Below are 13211 nucleotides of genomic sequence, written 5' to 3' on the forward strand. Positions count from 1 at the left end.
GAGATAGGCCCCAGCACGCAGCCGAGGCAAAACCAGGGGTGCCAGAGACGAGAATGGTCCTTTAGAGCCCATTCTGAGCGATAACGACGCTGAGACTAGCGAGGCTGAGGAGGCAGCGAGTCAGCATGCTGAGTCATCCGAGAGTGGAGACGATGACGCCGGCTCGGGTTCTACTAGTGACGATGCTACTGAGCCAGGTTCTGAGGTAGAGAGCAGCAATGACTCTAGTTCCTGTTCGGCATCCGGTTCAGACAGCGGCACAAATGGAGACAATTCTGAGTCCCTGCCCAGGAAGAGGACAAAGTGGGCCTCTCGAGCGTAAGATGGCTAGCATTGATCTATTTGTATTTTTTCTTAGTTTCTTTTTTGTTAATAGTGTTAGCACTTTGTACAGCTGAGTTTTATTTTCTTTAAAAACTTGTACTGCACTTTTTGTGAAAACAACTATGATCAGAATGAAAACCAAGTTTTTTTTTTTTTTTGTAGAAGTGTTGTATTTTACATCATGAGCACCCCATTGCATGAAAATGAGATTGAATTGATACTGAAAATTGAACACTTGTATTGGCAGAACTTTCTTAATCAGGTAATGAATCGACCAAGACTGAAAAAGAAAGACAAAAAGATGTATACATGACGAAATTTTTAATCACCAAACAACAAAATCAACAAAACTTTTCATATATAAGCTACAATAAATTTCATCACAAAATTTATTGTTCCATATTTTATAATTCAATTTAAATTATTATTTCACAAAATATCCCTGCTCATATCTCAATAGACTTCAAATATACTAACAAATCCACTAGCTATTATACAACACTCCACAAAACAATTCAGTAACCAATTTATATTATAAATCAAAATATATCCATCAAACAAATTTAACAATAATTCATTACGTATAACAAAAACACTATTGCGGCTAATCTCAAAATGAACTAAGTATCAATCGGCAAAAAAAAAATAACACTTGATCTTAATTTACAAGTAAAACTAAGTATCCATAAAAAAAATATCAACACTTAATCTTGATTTGCAAGTATGCTTCCAAATGTCATCAAAAACCAATCTGCAAAGAAAATAAAAAAGGAAAACATTAATATATTATCAATTACATCTAAACTAAGATATAAATAATTTTATTTTATAAACCAATTTAGCAAAAATGCATTTTTTTAATATTGGACTTTCATCTGTCTTAAATCACAAAAACAACTGATTTAATTGGGGGCAAGTGAATCATGTGAAATGAACACATATGAACTTGCCAATGTTGAAAACAATCAAGCAACATGATGACTTTTATTGTCATATAGAATGGTTCAATGAAACTTGGAAATTGTAATCAAAGGTAGTCCATTATTATGCAAGCATCATACCCAGTTGGTGAGCAACTAACCAAAAACATAATAAAACAACTACAAATAAACATAGGAAGGAACAAAACCAATGTACACCCTCTAAGCTACCATCCCTTGAACTAGCATACATTCCATTAATCAGCAACAACAACTAAACACACTCTATATCAGCAGCAAAACCAATATACACTCCATTTATTGGCAGTAGCAAATATACACCTCAGTAGCAACAAAATAATATGTCTTGGCTAGTTCTGAAAATTTAATAACATGTGCTCCATAAACTCAAATCCATTCAAGTTCCTAACTAAATTGACATTGTCATGACCCGAACCCGCCCCTATGGGTTAAGGACATAACCGGCCAGTAATCAAGGGATTACCTATGGCCTCAAACCAAACAAAACATATCTCATCAGAGTAAAGGGGCCAAACGGAAGCAAATTTAAAACTTTTGTCCATAGAGCTGTGCTTACATGGCACATCATAACAATCCGTATATATACATGTTAATAACTCACATCAAAGGAATAATAACACAAAGTTCTGTACATATAGGATCATTCAAGTCTAAGTCAGTCAAACCCAAAGTTTATATGCAAAAGTAATCCAATGTTTTCGCCAGTATAACAAAACTATATCAAAAGAACAAAAAAGGCGAAGACAAGTCTCGTGCGTGAGACGTTTGGGCTGACTCTTCAAAACCTTGACTGTTTCTCACATATTTCACCGAGGCTGGGTTTGGACATCCCTTGGCTCACCTACACACACATGAATGAGCGTGAGCAAAAACCCAGTGAATAATATCAAATAAAGAAGGTACACGAATGAGATTCACATATATTAAACAAACTTAGACCCATTTAGAATTCTATTTAGTGCATTATTTAGTACATTAGGTGATTCAAGCCCGAACATATCGAACGGCCTCTGGCCCACTTCGTTCCTTAACAAACGGCCTCAAGCCCAATCATCCATGTCAAACGGCCTTTGGCCCAATCATTCATATCAAACGGTGTCCGACGGCCTTTGGCCCAATCATTCATGTCAAATGGTGTCCAACGGCCTTTGGCCCAATCATTCGGCATAACAAATATTTGTCCACAATTCTGTTTAACAAACTTATAAGACTGATATGGAAATAAGCAATTGGACAAATAACATACTTCAAATATCTTTACTAAGATATTACTCACTGTGTTCTGCCGGTGCATTTTCCCTGGAGCTCGACCCTACACATTACATAACACATATGGGTCATAATTGATTCAATCCGTTCTTAATTCATACATCCCTCTTAGGCTTCTTTCTTATTCTTTTAATTCTTCATAACGCTCAATGCATGCCTAAGAGTACTTAGAAGTGAAACAGAACGGAAAATGAAACACAGAACACCTTTACAAATTTTCTGAAACAGGGGTCCCCGCTCAAGCGTGGGTTCCGCCGCTCGAACGGACCCCGTGGGTCTGCAAAAATACTGGTTGCCTCATTTTTACACTCAAGCGTGAATTCAGGCGCTCGAGCTGAAGGTCACACTACGTGGCTCCCCGCTCGAGCGGACATCAATGTCTGCAAAAGTTCTGGGAGCTCGCATTTCATGCTCGAGCAGCGCTTTCCCCGCTCGAGCGAACATGCCAAATTCTGGAATTTCTAGAATTGTTCTTGATGTTCAACTCAACATTCAAAGGCTTTAAACTCATGATTTTGGCTCAAAAACATGGAAACACATTGTATAATATGAGAGTTTGAGAATATGTGACCAAATTGTTCAAATGCATGGTCCTTTTTCCAAAATTATTTTGAGTTCCCTTCATGGGTTCCAAGACACATAAATTTAATTTCATACAAACTCCATATCTTCATCAATCATGCATGCATGCACATTCTTGACTCCAATTCTATTTTAATTGGTACAAATGACACTTATAATCATGAAACTCATGAGAATTATGCATGCATGAGAGATTTGATGCTCAATTCTTCTTGTTCAACATAATTCATGCTTGAACATACGAAATTATAACAATTATGCACATGCATGTTCATACAAGCTCCAAATTCAACAAATTCAATTCAGGTTATGTTCTTGATCACAATTAAACCTTGAATTTACAAAATTACAAACTCAAACTTATGAATCCACTCACCTAGGAGCTTCAAACACCCAAATTCTAGCTAATTCTTTGAGTTTAACCTCCAATTCTCAAGCCTTTAGTTCGATCTTCAATTTGAGCTCCCTCTCTCTCTCTTTAAGTTCAGTTCTCTCTCTCTCTAGAGAGCAAAATCTGATTTGAGCTCAAAACAAATGAATGAGAGTGTAAATTGGCCCTTTACATAAGCTCCTTTAATCACATTTCATTAACACTAATTAATTGAGCACTATTTCATCAATTTAATCTATTTAATCTGATCCGAATCAATTTTCAATTAAATTTTACCGTAGGCTCTAAAAATTATGCTAATCACAATGGCGTAATCAATTTCGAGTTTTGTGGCCAATAGGGCCTTCAATTAAGTTCTAAAGCAGATAATCAAACAAATTTTCCTACGGTGAATAGATAGAAATTCAAAACCACATATATTCATATAAATGGCACTCAAAATCATATTAAACACATAATCACAACCATAATTAAGATTATTTAGCATAATACGGACCAGGATTATCACAGACATACTTAAAAGCTTAACTTCCTAAGACTAATTTGAATCATGATCTTCAATTTTCTACAGCATGACAAACATAGAATTACTAATTCTTTCGCTTTAATATTACATTTCAGGCCAGCACATCCCAAATGAAACCATATTCTTTAAAACCAATCTCAAAAATGAAATTACTTGTTCACAAAATAATTATTTCTCATAACTACTTAAATAACCACAAAGAAAAACAAAACAAAACATAAAAATAAAATAATCTAGCAAAGAACATCATATGATTACATTCTAATAGTATATAAATAATTGTGGTGGAGATCCCAATTACACAAACATATGTGTTCGATACAAAATACTTCACACAACCAATGTTAATAAGTGAATAAACTTCTAAAGGGAAAAGGAAAACTATTAGAAGATTAAAATAATTGGTTGTGGTGTTAATGAAAGAGGGTTTCGCCCCCCTGAAAGTCCTTTTTCGACTAAGTTCAAGGCGTTTTCTGGTCTAACTCTCAAACTATGCGTGCAAACGTTCTATGTATATCCGTCACATGCTATATGATATTTATTCATAGCTTCGGGTTAATGAATGTATTAATACATGTGATGTCATCTTGGTACTATATTAAAGGAATTAATGAAATACAGAATATTTTGCTAAAATTGTCTTAATGAATGAATTAATATGATGAGTATCCGTATATTTGTTGATGGGTAATGAGATTATTTATTATTATAATTTGAGGGTGTTACAGTTGCCGATGGGTCCAACCTACAACCCGAACCAACCAAAACCAACCCGTGACCACCCCTAGTTTTGATGGTTGTGTTACCCAATCTATAAATTAGGAAAAGCAAACTCCTTTTCTTGGACAATTATAATATTAATTAAGAAAAATAATATATAAATCTATTTTCTAAACCTAATGATAATATTATTTCCCATTTAGGCCTTATATAAGACAAGAAATAAATCATAATGCTTAAATTAAATCAAACAAGTTAACTGAAAATTAAATCAGTACAATATTAATAAAGAATCAGGAGCCAAGCCCACTGCTGGATTATTTGCTCTCCCTACCCATCAAACAAGGAAAATATCAATTATTTGCCAAGGTTAGAAGCACTTAACCATATATAGGGCTCATATTAATATTTAGACATAACATTTTACAAAGAACTCAAAAAAAATAAACAACATGACAAGCATGAACACAGCAACATTTTACCTGAATGTGGAGGGAACCAGTAACCCACTAAGACTAAGGTGTCTACAACAACATCCCTGAGTGACAGTCAAATGGATTTGGAAAAAGAACAATACTCCTAATCAGTAATGTGGCCACACCCAAAAAATCAAATTCACACAGCATACAACGTGAACCGTAGTAGAATCGCACAACAAAGGAAGTTGCAACATTTCTACAATATGTTGAATCTAAATATTACCAGAATTATAAGGAAAAGAAGAGAATTTTCTACATATTATATCAAAAGTGAATTTCCCTAAGACTTGTACCATTATTTATACTAAAACGAAGTTCTAATTAAATTGAAAAATAAATCAAAAAAGAGAATACTTGCTAAACAAGACTAAATCAAAGAAAGTACAAAAAATTACCAAAAATAGAAATATTCGAGTTAAGCTCAAATCTGGAAACTAAAAATACATATACTGAGAAAAATCTAGCTCCAATTGGATTTGTCTACACCAAGTTATAGACGAATCAAATATTTCCCAAAACGGCAAGATCATGAAAATAAAGGCTTAAATATTGGAATTTGACTGTAATCCATTGTAGGCCATGGCAAAGCGATGCGTACTGGTTGCCATGGCATTTTCCATGTCTCGACTGAATTTCACATAATTCCAAGCACGAGTTGTTTTACCTCTACTTGTGTCTTTTGCCTTTACCTTGTTTGTTCATGAGTTTCAAAACTTTTATAGCCAAACACTCTGCATCACAAACTATGTCACACTAGAAGCCACACCAACTTATATTCAATCCATACCCTCAGTTGAACATGCTAACATTAAGTGACCATTAAATTAAAACAAATTCAACATTATACAAAGATTAATAAAATTGAATCACAGACAAAATACATGCAGGCATTAAAAAATTAAGGCTTAGTTGACCTAGCTCACAATAAGTACTCGAACCAAACTAACTTGTACAAACTTCAAACCAATGAAATTAGATAAAGAAGCTAATACAATCACCTCTTAATTCTTTTTTTGACAGGCAATACTGATTTCAAAACTACTCTCAATTCTCTTTGTGACCAAACAATTAGAGTGCAAAAAATCAAAAGCTTACTATGGAAAAACCAAATAAGTATAGACTGTACAGTGCAATTACCATGAAATAGCTGATAAGCTTCAAATGCTAAGAAAGGAAGTGTTTGGATTCCTCTGTTAGATTCTTAATTTTTAGTGTGTTCTTGATTTCTTCTTGTTGGCCTTTGACTTTGCATTTGTTTGGCTTTAATTAATGTTTCAATCCAGCTAGGGTATGATATTTAAGTTACGATACTTTTCGTCTTGGCTTTTTGTGTCTTCTTGATGTAATTTGTCTATACACCTTGTACTTTTATATTGCATCAATGAATCTCTTTTTTACTGATAAAAAGAATGATAAGAAATGGAATGTCAATTTCGACAAGCCAAAAAAAAAATGAAACCGATTTTTTCCTGAGAAGGGGGAAACATTACATGTCAATTAGAATATGGATTTATCTATAGAAAGACCAAATATTAAGAAATAACAAAGCACATACCAAATAATGTACAGAAATAAGTTTTTTCTTGTTTTGGGGGTTGCGCAGATAGATCAATTACAAGCTAGAGCACAAAGGAATAACTAACAACTCAACCTTACACAAACATGGTAATTTTGCTTTACTTACCATGGTCTTCTCAGCTTCCCTACCAACACAGTTAAGGAGTTCCACACGAGCTATTTTCTTGATGTGGTCACACCTTTCCAGCAGAATCAAATAGAGACTTTTTATTCCTGAATTTGATGAAAAATTATTTAAAATTATCTTCAACCCTTTTATCCAATCAAGGGAGTTTTTTTCTATCAAATTGAGAACTCGTCAAATCTTTTATCAAATTCAAATTTGATGAAAATTTAAAAAGATGAAGCATTGGAAATAAATTTTTTTTTTTCTAATCAAATTTGATGAAAAGAAATATTTGGAATAAAAGATGAATTTTTTTTTAAAAAAAATTATGAAATGATTGTAATAGTTTATATCAAAGCAAATTTTTTTATTCAAATTTAAAATTAAATTAGCTGACAAAATTAGTGAAATGTTGGAGATGCTCTCACTTAGACTAATACACATATAAGAGCTTCTTCAATCCTTCACATTTTCTTGCATCAAATTTGATGAAAATGTCCTGAAAACTATCTCCAATGCTTTCATCAACTCGAAAACTCATCAAAATCTTTTATCAAATTCAAATTTGATGAAAATTTAAAAAACTGATGAACAATTGGAAATGTTTTTTTTTTTTTTTTCTCCATCAAATTTGATGGAAAGTGAAATTTGAGTTAAGAACGGAATTTTTTAAAAAAGATTTTGATGAAAATTTGTTTTAAAAAAAAAATTGAGTAATTCATATCAAATCAAGTTTTCTACTCAAATTCAGAATCAAATAATGACAAAATGGGTGAAGAAGGGTCAAGGAAAATAAGCATTTATCAGCAGAGAAGAGAAACCCAGAAACTTACATAATTGCAGCATCATAAAGAGTTGTGTTGGGACCAAGATAATAATATTGAGAAGAGAGAAACCAAGCACAAAGAGACCCATTGCAATTGTCATGGGAATAGCATGATTCATCAACTACAAATTTGGAGCAATGTACAATACTACTAAGCTCTTCATTCCAAACCAAACAAAACAATTTACCACTCAAATGAAACAAATAATTGTCTATTAGTACCCGAAAATCCTCCATCATCCTCGCTGCTGTCCCAAACCCTTTGAGCTTCCCGGATAATAAATTCCCAGTTTCCCACTCGTACGCATTCATATGGCGGTGATTTTTGTCATACCAATACAGAGTAATTGTATCTTTATTACCAACCCAAGATACAAATCGATGCAATACAAGAAAATAATAGAGAAAAAAGAACCTGGGTTTGATGCAAAGAGTGGAGCCCTGTTTATACAAGAAGGGTCGATGGCAGTGTAGGCGTTGAAGGTGGAGTAGCGAGGGCAAAGAGCAATAGCGGAGAGGTATTACGTGCATGTGTTTTGAGAGAGAGAGAGAGAGAGAGAGAGAAGAAAAGAGGCAAAACAAAAATTAATACCCTATTTTGAGAGAGAGATATATGATAAACAGAAAATGGGTAAAAAAAAATTAATACCCTATTTTTTTTTTAATTGCAGCTCAATACATCAAAATTTTCGCACCAAAATTGGTGACAACATTATTTCCTTACCAAAAGATCTCAAAAATATTAAAATTTATTTGTGAGAAAATATATTCCTCACAAATAATTTTATAATAAGTGACAAATTTTTTTCTCACCAAAAGTCCCAAAATTTTGGCGCCACCCAAAAAAATTAGCGGGAAGATTTTTGGTGACAAAACTTAATTTTTCCTCACCTAAAAGGAAGTATTTATTGACAAAAATAAATTTTGTCACCTATTATTTTTATTTTTTTATTAAATGTGACAATTTATAAATTCCTCACAAATTATTCTTGTTTAGTGACAAAATTTATTTTCTTCACTAGTTTTCATCACCATAGGTTACTTTTGTTGTATACCAATTTCATAGTCTTACTAGTTAAAGTTCATACATTCCATGTGGCCATCCTAAACCTATAATCTTGGACTAGCTTCTTTATCTGTGCTCGTCTAGAAAAACGCAAAAACATTTGCCCATTTTTCACTACACCCAAGCATCAATGTGGCACCCCTTGCTCATTTTTCGAAACACTTGAAGAAAAGCGTAATGCGTCACTTAAGGGGAACAACATAGCACTTAATTTTATAAATATTTTTCTTTGAGAGTAGATGAAAAAAGATAAAATATGTGCATAGAAAAATATCTAAGAAATTATTATGTGATTTAAAGTTAATTCATGTATTACGATACTTATATGTAAAATAAATAGGGAAAATTATTTATAAGTCCTATTAGGAGAACTTATCTAATATAAAGTCCTGTGTAGTTTCTTATGGAGTTTCAAGTCCTATTTAGATAGGAAGGTGTTCCACAAGGTCCTATGAGTTGTAATTAAATGGTATTAGTGTACTATTATACCCTTTATATGTTTCCATATTATAGGTTATTCTATCATTCAGCCTATTAAGTTTTTGGAGACTTTTAGGAAAGTGGATTGTGTAGGCTTCATCCGTGGGATTGAATGTCGCATTGATCGCGAATTCCAGTGGATTTTGATAATGTTGCTGGTTTGGATGTAGATATGGGTGATGATGTCGTCAAGGTTGGGGGTTGTGTTGCTTGCTTTTGCTGATTTGGACTCCAAGTGTTTGAGGGAAGGAGGTAAGGTTTTTGCTTCTGCAATTGAAGGGTTTTGTTGTTATGTGTTTGCCGATTGTTCTTTTTTCAATATCATATTATCTGATATGCCTTTCACAATCTGTTACAGCCATCCATTAGCACACTTTCAATAGCCTCCAATGACTTTACATTTAGGTTGTAATGTTAACCCACATCTACAATGTCGTTATGTCTTGTGTGTGTTACGTTCAGTTGTATTTGTCTTTAGATTTGTGTTGTGTCATTGTTGTATTCAGTGTTTACATACGTGCCACATTACGTTTTGCAACAGTACTGGGTTATTAATTTTTTATTTGAATGTAAAAATGTTGCTGGTTTATGAAAAATGTTACAGTCATCTATTAGCACACTTTCATTAGCCTCCAATGACGTTACATTTAGGTTGTAATGTTAGCCCACATTTGGGAATGTTGTTATGTTGGAATGTTGTTATGTTTTGTGTGTGTTACGTTCGGTTATATTTGTCTTTGAATTTGTGTTGTGACGTTGTTGTATTCAGTGTTTACATATGTGTCACATTATGTTTCGCAAACTTACTGGGTTTTTATTTTTTTTAATTGAATATGAAAATGTTGTTGGTTTATGGAAAATGTTACAGCCATCCATTGGCACACTTTCATTAGCCTTCGATGACGTTACAATTAGATTGTAATGTTAACCCACATCTGCAATGTTGTTATGTCTTGTGTGTGTTACGTTCGGTTGTATTTGTGTCACAACCCCAAACCGCCCCTAGTAGTTTGGTGTCGTGATGGCCAGTAATCTGAGATTACTGAAGGCCAACTTTCAAAATTCACGCACACAATCAGAGTATAAATATATAGGGCTCACAAGTGCGGAAGCAATAATCTAAATTACAAGTGGTCCATAAGAGCGATGCATAAGTCAAGTGGAATGGCATACATCTTTACATAGCTTTACAATTTGAATACAAATAGAAATGAAGCACAAAATACATTTTTACATCTTGATCAAAAGGCTTCTCCAGCCGACATGTGTAAATTACAAGCATTAAAAGCCGAGAAGCATAGTTTTCAAGACTGCCGACATGAATACAAGTTAGGCCGACATAAACAAAACCCAAAACAAGCTTGCGAGTCACACCTAGGCGTCACCGCCTTCTTGCTCATCACCTACATATATATAGAGAGGGTGAGCTTGGATACTCAGTGAATGGTACAAGTAATAAAGGGTTTGCATGTATGACATCCGAGATCTTTAACAAAACAATATATAATCATAGCTTATGACAAACGTGGGATAAATCGAGTTCATCTAACAAATCTGTCGAGCCTCATCAATCAAAGTCTTTTAAGTTTCATGGGTGACATTAACAAGGATTGTGCTACAAATGCTTATAGTCCCCTAGCACGTACGGACTTTCAAGATTGTGCTACAAATGCTTATAGTCCCCTAGCACGTACGGACTTTCAAGATTGTGCTACAAATGCTTATAGTCCCCTAGCACGTACGGACTTGTGCCACAAATGCTTAAAGTCCCCTGGCACGTACGGACTTTCAAAGATTGACATCAAAACAAAGCTTACTTGATACATTGCCATCCAAAACAGAGTTTGTACTTGGTACATAAAATAGGGATATCATTCATGCTTAACAAATACTTTTATCAAAACAAGGCAAAGCTTTATCAAAACGTTATAACATAACTTTATTAAAAATACCACTAACATAGTTCTTCAACGTCAGGGTCAAACGAGAGTCCAAGTCCTACAAACACATGGCAAAGTCTATTGAATGCACTTTCAAACAAGCTTTTCATGGATGCAAATGATCTCGACATTCCTTCAAAACTAAGTCGAACCGAGACAAAACACTATTTCTCCTCTCGAGAAAAACATGTTGGGTACCAACCAAGCTATTGCCGAGGTCCCACACCTTCTTGCCGAGGTGTGGTCCCGGTGGCCACGCTCAAGGAAATGAAGTCGGGAAAATCTGGGTTTCCCTCTACTGAAGAACATGAAACACATGAATGCTCAATCTTAACTTGTCACTACGAAATCTAGAACTTCATGCTATGAATTTAAAAACATGGACCTGGGTACCCATACTCAAAGATCTTATGAAAACAAACACATAAGCATGAATCTTAATGCAAACTTTCGGATCAAACAAGGCTTTTATTCAAGAACACATGAATGCCACTTTCTCTTTCTAAAACCAAACTTTCAATCAATGCATGGCTTGCAAATCACGTTCGTTCATGCAATGCAGCTCGATGATTAACAAGAACAACAAGGGTAGGTCAAGAATCTAACCTTAATGCACGAATCTAACGGTTCGATCTCTAGGAATCAAGCTCGAAAGCCCACTCTCTCATTCCAAAACTTCTTCTTCTTCCTAGAGCTTCTCTCTCTACAAGGCAAGGATATGATACAAAATGATAGGTTCTACTCACTACCGGCTGATTTAACACTCAGCTCGGACACATGGCGAAGGCTAGTTGGTTCTCCCCGAAAAGGTGGCTGACAGACCAGACAAAGTATGGCGAAAGGGTGTTTAACAAGTAAAGCGGCATGGCGCTCTGACAAGGTACTGACATCGGGTGAAAACATCGGCTCCGGTAGGTGAGATATCTATGATCCCGGCTAGGACGGATAACACTTGGCCTAGCTGTGCCACACCTCGGCCTAGATGTGCCACACCTCGGTCTAGGTCGCACCAATCCAGAACAAGATCACTTGGGTTCAAAGATAACATCTCGACCTAGATGATACACCTCTCGGCCTTGATGATACACCTCGCCCTAAAAAATGACATCTCAGCCAATATGCCAGGGCGAAGGTAGAGGTCGACCAAAGTGGTTTCAAGGTGGTTTTGGCTTTAAGGTGACCTCGGCTAGACTCACCAGAAAAGAACAAGACTCAACAAGTAAATTTCACATAAGTACAAACCAAGACAAAAATCTCATTCTAATTAAGACAAGTCAAAAAAATTCAATACTGCAACTTAGCAAAACAAGATTATACAAATGCTCATGCCCGAGGCTAAGGTGGGGAATGAGGTTTAACAACTTGCATAATTGTGGTGCTGTTGTTCGCACTGAGAAGAATAGTATAATCAACTCTGAATTGGTTTGCAATGTTGTTGGTGATCGAGTGCGTGACAAGCCGCTTACATGTCCCACTAACGTTGTGTTTAACCTCAAACAAGAGTATGGGTTGATTGTTAGTTACCACATAGCCTGGTTAGGTGTGGAGAAGGCAAGAGGCGAAGTGTATGGTGATTATCATGTTTCATTCAATTAACTTAGGTGGTACGCCGATGCAGTTATGCAGTACAATCTTGGGAGTTATGTGAACTTGGATTTCGAGCAGTCAATCGGCCGATTTAAGTGGTTCTTCATATCATTCAAAGCTTGCATTAATGGATTTAACCATATCCGCCCATTATTGTTCCTTAGCGGCACATTCTTGAAAGGGAGATTTGAAGGCAATTTACTTGCAGGAATGGGGAAAGATGGTAACAAAGGTACGTGTCTTATGATAATTAATGTAGTATTCCATATAGTAACACATCATATGTCCACTAAACACTTTATGAGTAGTCCACTACAACAGTGGGAGTTCCCCTATGGAAAATATGTTTCCATTTTAATGTCATTTTTATACCAT

The 13211-nt window shown here is 34.9% G+C and overlaps 1 long non-coding RNA gene across 3 annotated transcripts; it reads right to left on the reverse strand.

Annotated features, from left to right (window-relative positions):
• Positions 1-1311: 1311 nt before the first annotated feature.
• On the reverse strand, positions 1312-8296 carry LOC114280173 (uncharacterized). 3 transcript variants are annotated; one of them, XR_014364100.1, is made up of 5 exons: positions 7986-8296; positions 7771-7885; positions 6938-7044; positions 2563-2598; positions 1312-2127 (listed from the first exon to the last, which is right to left on the reverse strand). It is a non-coding gene; the product is annotated as an uncharacterized LOC114280173 (long non-coding RNA). The 3 variants fall into 3 exon arrangements; XR_014364099.1 differs by having other exon boundaries at positions 7771-8296; XR_014364098.1 differs by having other exon boundaries at positions 6938-8296.
• Positions 8297-13211: the final 4915 nt, after the last annotated feature.

The sequence above is a fragment of the Camellia sinensis genome, chromosome 3 (assembly GCF_055761805.1).
Source record: "Camellia sinensis isolate YWXY chromosome 3, ASM5576180v1, whole genome shotgun sequence".
Lineage (NCBI taxonomy): Eukaryota > Viridiplantae > Streptophyta > Magnoliopsida > Ericales > Theaceae > Camellia > Camellia sinensis.